This window comes from Cebidichthys violaceus, unplaced genomic scaffold (assembly GCF_023349555.1).
Source record: "Cebidichthys violaceus isolate CVI_PGR_0920_01 unplaced genomic scaffold, fCebVio1.0.p SCAF_46, whole genome shotgun sequence".
NCBI classification, from domain to species: Eukaryota; Metazoa; Chordata; class Actinopteri; order Perciformes; family Stichaeidae; genus Cebidichthys; species Cebidichthys violaceus.
Window position 1 is genome coordinate 262,905 of NW_027176661.1, and position 15,161 is coordinate 278,065.

The 15,161-nt window shown below is 41.4% G+C and overlaps 1 protein-coding gene across 2 annotated transcripts in view; it reads left to right on the forward strand.

The window, feature by feature from the left end:
* The first annotated feature begins 4,444 nt into the window (after positions 1 to 4,444).
* The window catches only part of camkk1a (calcium/calmodulin-dependent protein kinase kinase 1, alpha a), a 66,467-nt gene continuing 55,750 nt past the window's right edge, over positions 4,445 to 15,161 (forward strand). For both annotated transcript variants that reach the window (XM_068729487.1, XM_068729488.1), the window contains exon 1: positions 4,445 to 4,930. The gene's annotated coding sequence lies outside the window, so the exon portion shown is untranslated. The remainder of the gene's footprint in view (positions 4,931 to 15,161) is intronic.

A 15,161-nucleotide genomic window follows, 5' to 3' on the forward strand; every position in this document is an offset into this window, starting at 1 on the left:
TTTATTCAGAGGTTGTGTTCTTTTTTTATTTACTGTATTAAATCTGAGAATATGAAACCGTTTTCTTTGGAACATTGCAAACTAGCAATGAGCTGACATTTATTTTAATTCAAAACCAATTATACAATAAGCAAAATAACATACGGGTATTCAAAAGGAAAATACTACAACAAAAACTTTTCAATTAAGATCCCAGACAGCTCAATCAAATCGTCACCTCAGACCTGCAAACATTAGGTGGTGATGAACAGAACTGTGTATAATGAGAACAAATATGTAATGCTTTCTGCTCATTTCATCATTCATTAGCATCAGACCACACCAGCTGTAATATTCAGACATCTCCAGTAAGTGGAGCTGGGTTTGACTTAACTTTATTACAACAAACGTTAAGAATTTGCCTTGGTGAGCTCATAATGACAACAGTCCCCACATCATACTACAGTAATAATAAAACCACTGTGTACATAAGAACACATTAAAACACACGAAGCTCCATGAATGTTAAAGATGAGCTAAAAACGATATACCTTTAAATCCCAAGAGGTTTGCAAATCAGAAGTCAAATAACCTAAACACCAGAGATAATTACTAAGAAACTGAAAAAAAACTAGTGCCAGTGGTCTGACACTCAAGAATGAAAAAGCCTCAGGGAATGTACTTGTTTTAAACAGATTTAAAACAAGAGTACTACAGAGTATGACTCATCTGATCTGTTTCACCAGAAAAATAACAGAGTGAGCATTGATGATTTTGAACCAGCAGGGGGGGATGTTACGCCATCTTTCCTGTGTATGAAGCTGTAAAGTCATGTAAGGATGCTTCACATGTAACCCATCCTTCTCAAGAAGAATGAGTGGGAACTGGTTTTGATGTTTAACGAAAGACCCATTCGAGGAGTGTCAGGGTCAAAATGATCCGTCTCGTCCCGGTTTCCCTCAGATCTCTCACATGCGAGAGTGACACACACCCTCTCCGGGGGAAGTTCCTGGAGAGAAGGTGGGAATCCCGAGAGCTGCAGGGGAAATGGAAGAGGATCTCATTAGTACGAGCCCGATAGTTTCCACCCTGAGCCTCAGAGGGATGCAGGATGGAGGGAAGTCAGCAGGGGCCAAGTCCCAGTGAAACGCACGCACGCACGCACGCACGCACGCACGCACACACACACACACGGCTGCTGAGAAAACACGATGACGAGATGGAGGTGTTGGGATGGAATAGAGTGGGGTTTTTTTGCCTACTTTTGCCTGAAATAATCACAATCATCAGGACAGTGGTGCTCCCAAAAGCACAAAGCATGGGAAGTGCCTGTGATGAGGGTTATTTGTGGATGAGTACTTCTTTCTATATTCATACTGAGGTGAAAGACACACAAGAAAACACCTTAATGCTCCCGGTCTTTGTGCAGGTTAAAAATGACACACACACACATCTTTGTTTTTCTGAAACAAACTACTGCTTCTCTTGATTATGATTTGTTTACCTTTGTAAAAGAAATGTTGAAAATAAGTTATCACTAAAATCGTCACTGCTGTCAAACCAGAATAAAGCTCTGACACAAAGCAGGAGTCCCAGGTCTTTGCTAATGATCTTGGTCATGCACTATAGACATGCATTAGACCAGGCCTCGTACGCACACACAAGGCTGTGTCGGTTGGATTACGCTACGGCTCACGCTGTGCAGCGGGCTCTGTGAGGACACACTTGTGGAAAAGTGCCTTGAGACAGAAAAGTTTGGGAAAATACTTGAAATTTTGGGGGTGGTTGTGCTGCGAGGGAGGACACCCTGCCCCCTCATCCCACGGTGTCAGACAGCATTGTGCCGTGAGGCTGAAGCTGTTGCCAAGACACTGAATAAACTTGAAATGGATTTCCCCCACAGCTGCTTCAGGGAAGTGAAAGTTGCCTGCTCTCAGAGGCCCCACTAGAACCACTGTCTCATGAACTATGCAGTGTTTACAGTGACTGTAGGTTAAAGCCAGTTGTGAATGTACATTTAAGTACTGTATGACGTACTTGTATACTAATTTATACTTCCATATACATACTGAATAGTTTTTACTGCAGTGCAATTAGTAGTTACTTTTGAAGTAAAAATACTTAACATACAAATCTTATGAAACAAGTTTAACTTATTATACAGCTTTCCTGTGTTTCTTTGTAATTAGTAGTTATTATTATTATTATTATATGTTTTCACTTTTCAGAAGTTTTACAATGCATAAAAAATCAAACAATCAATTTAGCAATTTATATATATATAAAAGCTAAATTATTCCATTTTATTCTAAGATACAAAACAATAAAAAAAAATGCACAAAAAAAAGATAACATTGATAAAAAAGTTAGCTCCACTTAATCCAAATACAACACAAGCTTACTTACTTTTGGTTAAGTAACATTTTCAATGTAGGCATCTTACTTGTAACTTGTAAGTGTTTTTACGGCGTGGTATTGGTACTTTTACTATTTTTTTTAAAGAGACCGAATCATGTGGACATTGGCCTGAAACCTTAGCAGGAATTAGTCTACTACTGACAGTCAGTCCATCCTCCAGTAGTGTTCCTGTTTTCACTGCATGTCACAAGCATCAGTTATACCTGCTGTAGAGAATGATAGATTAGCGTGTCTTCATGTGTCCCATGTTTAAACTTGAGAACACTCAGTAAAGGATGTTGTATGTTCATAAATAATCTCCTTGAAGTGGTCAACTATGGACTGTACTCCATAGCAGACAATATTAAATGATCTAGACCACTTGCATGTGTAGACTATTGAATATGAATAGTGGGGAGAACTGTGTCTGTCTGGACTTTAGCTTTCAAATGCCAAAACCTGTCGGGGAGACTCTATGCAACAGGGGACTGCAGTAAATATTTACATTGTAAATCCCCACAAGGCCGACATATTTCATATTCATATCTGGATATGGATATCTGACTCAGGATGTTCCTTAGGTGATCAATAAAGCTTTAAAGTCCCCCTCCACTCAATAGTGTAAGTTAATGGTCACTTCACCAGAATGATGATGTATGTACAGTGGTGTTAAGTAGCTATGATGGGCCCCAGTACACGCTATAGTTACCAGTTATGAAGCACACATGATCAAATAGAGATTTGCCATTGCATATCTGTATACGACAACAGTACACAAAATAAGAAATGCTTTATTTAATTGAATATTTTTGAATTGTCTGTTTATAGTTTTTTTTGTAGTTTATTTGAGAATGCATATATTTTCTTCTTTTTTTATCACTACTGACAATTTTACCCCACACCCCCAACAAACAACAACAAAAAACATGATGGAGATGTGTTTGCCTTTTTAAGAGGAAATATTACAAATGGTACTACTTTTTAGTTCATGAGAATACTTGTATGAACACAAGCTTTCTATTAAAGTAACTATGAAATGCATCTGTCTACACTTATGATTATGTGCTGACTTTATTAAGTTTAACGCTGTTATCACATTCGTCTGTTTCTCTTTACTCACCTTGTGAGTGTGAACGTCCAATATTAAACTTACATACAATGGTTGGTTACAGATATTATTACATTATTATATTGTGGAAAAATGAAACGTCCAGAGGGAAAATTAGTAGACCTAAATGAATTGTAAGACACACATCATTATTCTCAATGTACAAAATAAACCCTTCATACAAAATTACATCTATTTGTAACGAGGACTTACGACCTAAAAGCATGAAGGACGATTGCAAAATAGAATAGTCCTCTGAGACATCTGACTGGACCCAATTCAACTTTTGAAAGGCAGTGTATGTACTGTCCTATATACTCTCTATTTGTCATGCTTTGATGAGTATATTCATATATAAAACGAGTGTCGTACATAGAAAAATACCATCAACGTGATTATTTCTCTCTATCTCAATCTCCATTATCTGTCGCTCCGCTCAGCCGCTCATTAGCTCTGAGGTGTAACTGTACGAGTGCAGGCAAATGTCCCTTTAAGGGAAATAACAGGTTAATCTTCTGCTAAGGTAATTAATTACGATGGCCACAGTTTATTGCCCAGCATGTTCAGTCGGCTACAGTGGAGCCAGTAATTACACCGTTACCCTCTGCTGTCACAGATGACCGTTCTGCTTATCTTCACTAATTACTGAGACGTTCATTTGAATCGTCTCAATCGGGAGATGAGACAAACACGGCCAGCAGGGGCGCTCTCTGCACTTTTGCTTTCATTAAATCCACTGCTTGTTGAATCCGATGTCTAATAGAGGAGCGGTGTTGGTAAATCCACGTGTGGTGTCCGTAGTAATGACGAGTGTAATCTTATTTTGTCCACGTGTGATGCTGTATTTTATCATGTAAATTATCTTTAAATAGAGCAGTGAATAATGGCACGGCGTGCCGCGGGAACGGGGCGGGTCTTAGGACCCGTGGATTCATTTCTTGTCGAATAATAAAAGTTGGGGTTATCCGTGTGCTCTCGACGTGCTTCAAAGCAGTCTCAAAGTGTGTGCGTGTGTGTGTGTGTGTGCGCGCGCACGTGTGTGTGTGTGTGTGTGTGTGTGTGTGTGTGACCAGCCCCATTCTTCTCCTGCCGGGTGCACATTGCAGTGGTACAACTACAGCCAGCTGTGCGGGCGGTGTGCACACATTCAGCCGCTGGGTGGCTTCACTCTGCGGCTTCACCGCAGACCAGAGGCGGGTAGTGTCAGCTGGTCCGTCCGTGTTTTTCCCGGAAGAGAGGGGTGTGCCACATGGGACACATCTCAGGTCAGCAGCTGATTCCTGCCGCACTTCTCGCGCAGAAGCCCTGCACGGACGCTTCACCCCGCGAGTGCTGATAATCGGCTGGGAGTGAAGTGGATCAGAAAGGCGCCGCGCGTCCGAACCGGGACGTCCCTTCTGGCCCACTCTTGACTGGAACCGCCGCTTCAGAGGGGCTCAAACACGGGTGAGTGAAACTTTAAAGATCGTCTCAGTGCATCGCTGTTGTTAGTCATGGCTCGCAATGAAGTGTGTGTGTGTGTGTGTGTGTGTGTGTGTGTGTGTGTGTGTATGTGTGTGTGTGTGTGTGTGTGTGTGTGTGTGTGGGGGGGGGGGGGTATAGCTCTGCTCGTGCAATGCAGATGGAGCTCGCCACACGTGTTTCATTGCCGTGGTTTATTGTTGTTCAGTGAATCGCTCATCGGAGGGCACATAAAGATATATGGACTCCTCTGCAGTTCCACTGGATTTTTTTTTTTTTTTTTTACCACTTTACACACGCGCGCGGGCACGCACTTTGAACCGTGAAATTGGAAGCTGCACTGAAATGCACGCCAATAATGTGACATTACTCTGTCATGCACCTGTGCTGAGCTGCTGTATCCTCACTCCCCGTTCTGATTTACAAACTGGGGACCCGGGGTCTCTCCAGGGACCTCTTGAGGCGAACAAAGTGGTCCCCTATGATGTCTTCTAGTTTCTAGGAATTAGTCCAGTGACAGACAGACAGGTGCTTTGATCGCAGGTTTCCCTTTCTGGCCCATTGGCCTATTCATGGGAGCCTGTGTATATCTTTATTATTTATAATTGATTGCAATAATCTAATGAATTAGTACATCCACAGACTGTCCAAACTGTATTTGCAATTATTACTATCATTGTTGTACTTTATACACTCAGTGATGCAAACAAAAAAGAACAAGAAAAAAAGATTAAAATAAAAAATATATATTTCATATTCGTGTTTGTACACATACATAAACACGTATGTGCACAAATATTTATATGTGCATACATTCATGCATGCGTCCTGATATACCTACATTCACATTTATATATGAACTAAAAGGGTTGTTAATAATGCTAACTAAAGATAACCGGACCATACTGTTACAATACAATAATTCTGTTTTTGATATTGTAAATTGGACATCTTTTGGGTTAGAAGGACAAAATAAGCTATTGAAATATGTCCTCTTGAGCTCTGGTTGAAAGAAATGAGCGTTAGTCAATATGTTCAACATTTTGGTGACACAATGATTAAAGAATTCAAATAAAAGCTGAAAACCATGAAAAGACTAGGGGTTTGTTGCAGCATGTTTAGGGAGCCCTGGTGTAAGGTTACCTGTCGGTATGGTTGTGCTAATAACTGTACAGTTGGTGTTTTGATATGGTCTATTTTGTGATATCCTGTGATAGCAGAAAGTCACTCAGAGTTTCTCTGTTCTAAGGCCCCCAAAAGAATGGAAGATGGTTTCACCGCTCTGAAGTGACTAATTTAAACGAGTGATGGCTTCATCAAGTGGTGCTCATTTTAGCCTGTTCATAAGTCGTTTAATCCCTCATTCATGAGGCACGGGGCTGAATTGTTTCCTTTGAATTTACTTGAAGGATGACTTCAAAATGAACCGACTCCCCAGCTGCACCTTTTTAATTTAATTTTTTTTAAACATCAAGTACATGAACGACATGCGACGAATAACTGCCCGCGTTTGTTCTCAATCTCAAGCATCAAGTCTGTGTAGTGTCCGCTCAGCGAGGAGAAAACCATTTTCACTGTCTTCACCGGCCGGTATTTACAATTTGGGTTTTGCTGAATTGGTTGGAGACTGTGTGTGTGTGTGTTATTGCTGAGCAGTTCAACTTCCCCTCTTGTGCATTCACATTATGTTTTGCATGCAACTTTACGAGCACTAAATGCCAGGAAAGCAGAAAAGGGACTGCGACACACTGTATCACAGGCTTGTGTCAGAAGTTAGAGCGAGATTAAATGTTTTTTCCAATCCTTGCGACCCAGGATCATGTTGCTGCTTGGCATTTGGTCCTGTTGTACCAGTGCAATTGTTGATTCTTGCAGCGAAATTGTGTTTGTCCGGTTATGTGTATGGAACATACCATTGAAAAATGAAGACAACAAAATGTTCCTAGAAATGTGCCAGTAGCTGTTTTTTTAGTATGGATTTTTTTTTGTCTTTTGATGGAGAAGGGGCAATCTGACTGAACAGAAGTGTGCTGTCTCGAGTCATTTTGACTCGCATTTGCATCTCTGCAGCCACTCCAGCATCACTTCTGCTTCTCTTGTCCACTTTTTTTTCTCTTGTTGCTGAGTGTACTGACGGCTGTAACTCTTCTTCACGTGTGCCTTTGATAATCATCCTGGAGCTGCGACCCAGCTCCTGGAAAAAGAGGACATGTGAGCAGCTCGCAGCTCCTTCAGCCCCTCTGGGAAATCACTTGAATGAGGCAAGGAACGTAAATCAGCAGTGTGTGTGTGTGTGTGTGTGTGTGTGTGTGTGTGTGTGTGTGTGTGTGTGTGTGTGTGTGTGTGTGTGTGTGTGTGTGTGTGTGTGTGTGTGTGTATCCTTGTGTGAATGTGTGCAGGTTTGTGTGATCTTACTAGAGTCTTTAATAAATGTCATGAGCCATTTAACACCGAGGCCTGGACGTCATCCAACCATGTTATGTCAGGCAGCTAGACTCTTGAGAATCAGAGAATAAACAGACAGCATCTCTGCTCCTCGACTGGTCTGTGCTGGTTGGTGAACACTGCTGTGCCCTGCTGCTTCTATTATTGCAACAGTTTTTTTATTTACACTCCTCATACCAATTGGTCGTGATCACAGTAGAGCTACGTACGATCTGCAGAAAGTGCTTTTCTTTTATACAGCCAAACCAAAACGCCCTTATATTTGTTCAGTGTGTAATTTCTGGATGTATCCCCCAAGTGATCGTCATCAGTGGCCTGCACCTGTGCGTGTGTGTGGTTGGCCATGAATAGAAATGGCCAAGCACTCAGAATGGATGCAGCATGACCTTGACCAAGAGGGGTGAGGCATTAGAAGGGTTTGATGCTTTGACGTACAGCCATTAAAGTATGACTTTACTAAAAGGCAGCCTAGGATTAAAACAGAAAGTCAGTTTCCTTTTTCTTTTGTTTTTGGAGACACCAAGCTTAAAGGGTCTCTATACGATATTCAGAGCATTAAATTCAGCAGCAAATACCTTTTGTTTATGTAAAGATGTAGTGGAGTAATATCTACCTGAGCAGAGAATGAAGTCACTATCCCTCTGTGGTGTGATCCGAGCTTCTCTGTTCCTTGTTGACATAGCTTGGCCGGCCGCGCTTGCCTTTTGGTGCATGTGAGCGTGCCCCATTGGCTAGCTCACTGCCGCTCATGTGGAGGGTACAGCTGATAACGGCGTTCCGATCGACGGCATCCTCGCGGAAGCGTAGCACCTAATCTCCTGTTCCCCCCTCAGGCTTTATTTGCACTGTTAGCGTTATTTGCATTGTTAGCGATATTTGCACTGTTAGCGATAGTTGCACTGTTAGCGTTATTTGCACCGTTAGCTGTGAGTCACCAGCTCAGCTTTCGCCATGTTGAGAGCAATGAGGAGACAATAGATATATGATTTTCATATGAGCACCTTTTAATGAGACATTTAGAAAAAGAAACATTTGCAGGAAAGCGATGTAAACACTTTAACCGAGTAGTTCCCCTCAGAGATGTAGGACAACTTGCAATGTGTGACTGAACTGCATTTTACAGACTTGAGTGTTAAGACGCTCAGCCTTGTGGAATCCACAGTGATGAGCTCTTTATTTGATGTCTGACAGACTTTCATATCACAGATGTCGGAGTTTCTGTTACTAAGCTGGTTCTGTCAGCACTGCGGCCGCCACCTCCTCTGTGCTGTCAGCCTTCAATCCCTTGAAGTTCTCCAGGTGTGCTTGTGGAATCGCTCCAGAGTCCTCTTTCACGATGCTTTAACACAAAGTTAACAGTAATACAGGCAAGCTTTGTAATTATTTGGGATGGGGTGTTTATCTTCCATATGTTTTTGTGTATTAGAGAATCAATTGATTTTAATTAAAATCAGTTTTCAGGTCATCGTCTCAATCCAGTCCTTGAGATGTGTCTCTGCCCTGTGATCTTGTTATAGGGACACTGTATTACTGCTATTTTCTACATTTTACATTTTACGTTTACTTATTGTGTTGAGTGCTACTCATCCTTCAAAAACTGTTCTTATAATGTCGTCTGTGGCTCTGGGAGGAGCTTTCCAACGTCTGAGAAAATCACCCTGATGACTTTGTGATGTCCCCCGCTTATCACAGCTAGGATTATAAACTGGCGATGTTGACTTTAAAAGACATTTACCCGTCTTAACACCAAAAAAATAAATAATTATCCAGATTCATTAGGGGAAATGTAGGGCCCAGTGTTTTGGGGTCTTCACCCATACTATGGAATAAAAAGTCTGGGAACCTTGGCCTCTGCTCCATGAATTTTGTGTCGGTCTGCCAGTCCACCACTTTGGTCGAGACTAAATTAATTATTGGATGAATTGACAAGAAATGTTGTTCAGACACATCCGTCCTGTGTATCAGTCTTGCCTCCTCAGGTATCTCTTTTTTTTGTGATCAAATTTGTATTGATTTTCAAGTTATGCATTAAAAATCAACCATACATTACAATGAATACGTACGTACATACACACACAAACACATATATATATATATACTGTATGTATCCATACAATATACTAGGAGATATATTATAATGTACTTGATTACATACATTCTTGAATTTTATTGAAAACTCTAGTCCAGGAAGAGATTGTTTTTCCTTTAGCTCCATGCATTCTAGCTACTGAGAGTTCCATATTTACCACATCAAGATAAATAGCTAACCACTGGGATTTTGTGAGAGTATGTGGAGGACTCCATCGCATTGCCAGCATTTTTTTTGCGGCCGTTAGGCCGGTTAGTAAGGTGCGTTTTTGTTGCTGTGATAATACCATTTTCCAAAAGAGAGTTACATCTTTGCAAAACCAAAACATATGCATAAAAGAACCAGCAAGTCCTTCTGTACAAAGAGTACATATTGGTGATGGAATTACTTTCATTAAGAAACTTTTCCTAGGTGTGAGGTAAGTTCGGTGAAGAAAGTTAAGATGTATCTGTTGGTGATTAGGATTTTTAGAGGTTTCAGTTATGGTTTTCCAGATGTAATCCCAGTCCAATGACATGTTCTCCGTCAGGTGTTCGAGGTCTTTAGTCCAGACCCGTTCGATATACAGAGGTTTATAAGAAGAGACAGAAAAGAAGGAGTACAGTTTTGATACTAATCCCTTCGTTTGGCCTTGTGTATTCAAGATGGTATGTAGGTGATGTGATTCATCATTCCGTGGTACCCCATATGCTTTGAGTGATGATCTTAGTTGTAGGTATAGAAAATATGATGAACCAGGTAAATTGAAGGTACTACGTATATCACGAAATTACCTCAGACCATTCTCATTAAAGATATCTGCCAGTTTACGTACCTTTTTGCTTGGCCATGTTGTTGGTATCATTGCTGCAGCTATTCGGTACTTGGGGAAAGAAACCGTGTACCTGGAAATTAAAATAAGACATGGCTTTTTTTAATTTATTGTGGGAACATCAGAAAGCAAGACGCACAGCTACAGATTCTTGAGAGGCCAGAGACTGCCCACTACTTTTCATTTGTATGTGTTACTGCAGCGTTAGTCTTCATAATTTCCTTTCTCAAGTCCCCTAACATTTGGCATACATAATACTTTATTGCTGGAGTACTCCTTTAAATAGAGCCTTCGGATTGTGCCAGAGTCTCTCGCCAACTCTTTCTTGCTTCCCAGCTCTGAGGCAGCGTGCGCTCCATAAATTGTGTCCACATTGAACACAAATCAGGCCTTCACTTAAACAGCACATGCTGAAGTGTCCAACTTCAAATAATCCACAAAATGAAAAACGGCCTAAGTAAGACATTCAGTTGATTTGCTGTCAGACACCAACATTTGTAAGAGGGCACTTTTACTGTACTGTTATACAATATACAATACAATGTATTTCTATATATGTATGTGTGTGTGAATATATATATATATATATATATACACTCTCATCAAAGCATGACAAATAGAGAGTATATAGACAGTACATACACGTACAAAGTTTAATTGGGTAGAGTCAGATATCTCAAAGGACTATTCTATTTTTCAATCGTCCTTCATGCTTTTAGATTATAAGTCCCTGTTACAAATACGTAGATGTAATTTTATATGAAGGGTTTATTTTGTACATTGTGAAATAAAACGCTGTACAATGGTTCAGCCAGACTGACAATGAAAAGGGCAGAGAGAGAGAGAGAGAGAGAGAGAGAGAGAGAGAGAGAGAGAGAGAGAGAGAGAGAGAGAGAGAGAGAGAGAGAGAGAGAGAGAGAGAGAGAGAGAGAGAGAGATCCCTCATGAGCAATAGTTGAATAAAGATGGAAGAAATCACTAGTCAGTGAAAAAAGAAAGAAAGTGGAGGCTTAGTATCAAAATGTGTGCAGAATTTAGATACGAACCGCTTCCAGTTTCAGTGTCAAGTGTACAATAATAGACCTTTTAATAGGCAACGTGTTGCTTTAGCAAAGCTCTTCTTTCTTCACAATTCAGAAGGTTAGCGTTGGGTGAGCACTATTGGAGCTGTATCAGTTTTATAAATTTAACTCAAATGTCGGCCAGGTTAATAGAAACATAATTATGACACCAATATTTTTGGGTGTTTGTAGAGGGCGGATACATGAATACATTCCCAGGTCCTTATTAGATGGCGCTGTGCCAGGCACACAACCCCATCTTCACATTAGCCCTCATTATTCAGAGCACGGCCAGCGAGGACTCTGGGGGTTCTCAGATCTGTGAGTTCACCTCATCCAAGCACTTCTCTCCCGTTCTCATTAGCCTGTGTGTGTTGGTGACATCAGCGTAAATGAGACCCCCGCTGGGAACCCACACCAGTTCATGTCTTCTATCAGAACATCGGCCCTAAGAAGGTGGAAGTCAATACTATTGATAGTATTTTCTATCAATAGTATTTAATAGATACTTTTATTGTAGCCCTGTCACCTTTAATGCTGAATATCTAACAGTTCCAAGAGTAAATCCTAAATTGTCTTAAAGGAACCGTGTGTAAGGGTGTGTAATGTAGTGGCATATAGTGGTGTCTTGCAGATAGGAACCAGCTAAATACCCTCCGTTCACCCCTCCCTTTCCACGCGTGTCGGAGAACTACGGTGGTCTTCAGGTAGGGGTAGTTATCTTTAGGATTTTATTTCTACGAGCAGCAACAGTAATGTCTCTATATACAGTCATTAATACCTCACTGGAAACAAATACAAAATGCTTTGTCTCAGCTGTTAACAACAAAAGTATAGATAAACAGACTACTACAGACTGACCGCTTCTGTTTAAGCAACAAAACAAATGCTTTGACCGATCTTTCGTGCTGTGCTTGCTTAAAATAGCAGTGGTGGATGAGCCGATTGAATTAGGTTTCACTTTTGTTTACATATTAGTGCTTGTTGAACAGATGTATTGTCTTTTTACTCTGTAAAGAGCGTAGTTGGCGTTAACTCGAGTATCCTCCACTTGACCTGGTTCACTGAACGTTCTCCGCCGTGTGTGTGTGTGTGTGTGTGTGTGTGTGTGTGTGTGTGTGTCTGTGTGTGTGTGTGTCTGTGTGTGTGTGTGTGTTTGAATGAGCTCAGCCCAACAGAGAGAGCAGAGATGTGCGCTGCAGCCTGATAATAAATTACACCAAAACATTAACATTAAAGAGCTAATAACTAGCAGCAGTAATGTTTGGGCTCATTAATTCTCCGGTCTTTAACGATTTGATGCTGGCGCCCATTTAATACCGAGTTTTGGTACCCATCCCCACCTTCAGATGATGTACAAACGCAAAAGGCTCTCGCTAGAGCCAGTGTTAAATTTGTCCATTCTGGGCTGATGTAGAAAAATGGCGGACTCTGTGGAAGAGGACCCGCTCCCCATGTGTATATATATATGTGGCTTTTTCTAAGCTAACGAAAACACTACGATCCTTAGCTTCAGGTGATTATACACTGAATAAAACATTACTAATTTCTGTCAATTAATCCCCCTAAATGTTACACATGGTTCCTTGAAGGTGTCAAAGCTGAATGTCATTTCTAAATGCCCTGAAGATGTTATTCCGCTGCATGTTCCCAGAGCCCTGCTGTTATTTCCGTGTGGCCGGACTGAAATAATTGATGGCTGGTTGAGTTTGTGTCTGTCCTCCAGAGAGGCTTGGGCTGTCCAGAACTCGTCCACAGACTCTGACACCAGCTTTTCCTCTGTGGGCCCTCGTCACAGTAGTCTCCTCTGGGTTTACTGTAGACAGCCAAAGTCCTTTCTACTTCCCAGGTTACCATCTGTTCTACATCATTTCATTCCCCTCTGGAGAGGGATGACAACATGCAGAAATATATTGATATTTTTATCTTGAATGATAAATGATTAAAAATAGCAAATACTTGACGTGAATGCCCACACTCGTGGAGGCTTTTTGTAGTTTGCCACCCAACCCACATGTGGCAGCTATATGTTGCATAATGAGGTATGCATTAACAGATGGCTTTTGTTGTGTTTACATCCGATTCAAGGGTGGACTTAATTGCGCGATACAATGACCAGGTGTGTTTTGCAAACAGTGGGTGCACACTCTAGCCTGATGGATTTGTTCCATGTCCATGCATGAAGGTGTCACTGTTGTGGAGTTGGCATCAGCAAGGACAGTGTATTACTTTGTAATGTGCCGACTCCTACGTATAGCAATTGTCATGTGTATTTATATTCTGTATATTTGTGTGTACATGCTAGCGGCACGGCTCTAGAGATGACGATGTCGGTTGGCCCAACTCATCGGCCCAGACTGAAATATGTCTTCGCTATTAAATGGATTGCCATTAATTTCAGTACATTCCTTCGTGGTCCCCAGAGGATGAACTTTGGCGATACCTTCCAACACCACCAGCATGTTGACATTCATGGTTTTGCGATATTTTGAAATATTTCTGTGGGATGAATTGCCATGATATTTAATTCAGACATTCATGTTCTCCTCAGGATGAATTGAAATAAGATTTGGTTAAACCGTAACTTTTCATATAGCGCCATCATTTTCTTGTTCAAGGACACGTCAACATGCGGACGGGAGCAGCCAAGGATACAACACGCTAAATGAAATTTGAATGGGGACCATATTATCATTGAAGTGAGGGAAATAGTGCATGCATGGCTTTTATGGGTACACGTTGTTTGCACGTCTGGTCCTTGGACTGTAAAATCAGTCTAAACGGCGCAAAATCCTGGATTAAACCTCAACATGCTTTGTCAGATATAGTGAGTAACTCTTTTGTTGAGACCGGGATTGACAATTTATTGTAGCTCTCGTCCCTGAAGAATGTGGGTGTTAGTTTCTCTCCATGTTTATATGGCGAGCTGGTGACATGTAAAAGGACGCTGGTCCCTGCTACCACCATCCAGACCCACACTTCCTTTGTTTGCTGTCCGCAATCGATGGAACTGTATATATGTTGTGGGCTGTCAGTAGCTGGCAAAGCTTAACGTTAATTTATCATCTATTTTTCCAGTATTCCCTGTGCCCTGATAAAAACAAAAAAAATCACAAATTGGTAACGTTTAAAAAAAGCTTTTTCCATCTCTACCTCTATGAATCGTGTGTGCAGTGTTGGTGGAGGAGGCTCTGGCAGATTGTCTACCAATGCTTAGCAGTGACAGAGTTGCTGGAGGAGGAATCGGCTCTCGAGGCTCCAAGGAAGGTCTGTGATTTCAGTTAGTTCTGCCAGCTAAAGAGAAGGAGCTTAAACCTCCGCTAAGATCCCTACTGACAGTACTTCAGCATCTCTACATTGCAAGCGTTACTATTTCTGCTCAGGTTTTCATGCAATAGGCCAGTAGAAATATCCCTCTCCGCGTGGATGATGGAACTGCACCAAAGAGCAGAGGCTGGTAGTCTTTCTGATGAAATCCTGGAGGAGTGTGAAGCAGAATCTGACCCTGGGCCAGCTGACACCAGCACTCTCCTTTTTGAGAAAGCTACCTATTTTAGTGAGCAAACCGTTCCTCATATTTCATCCAGTTCTGGAGAATCGACCAAGCTCGTCTCCCCTCCCCTGGCTCCAGCATCTATATTTCTCTTTGTAGCTTGCACCAGGATGGAGAATGAGAAGCTCTTTAATACTACTGCCATCATTATTGATGAAGGGAGAAAGAGGCTGGCAGCTCAGAGGGCTCAAATGGTTGTATTCCTCACAAAGAATCTGGCCCTTAAAAACACCAACAAAAATAAAAGTGAATTTTTA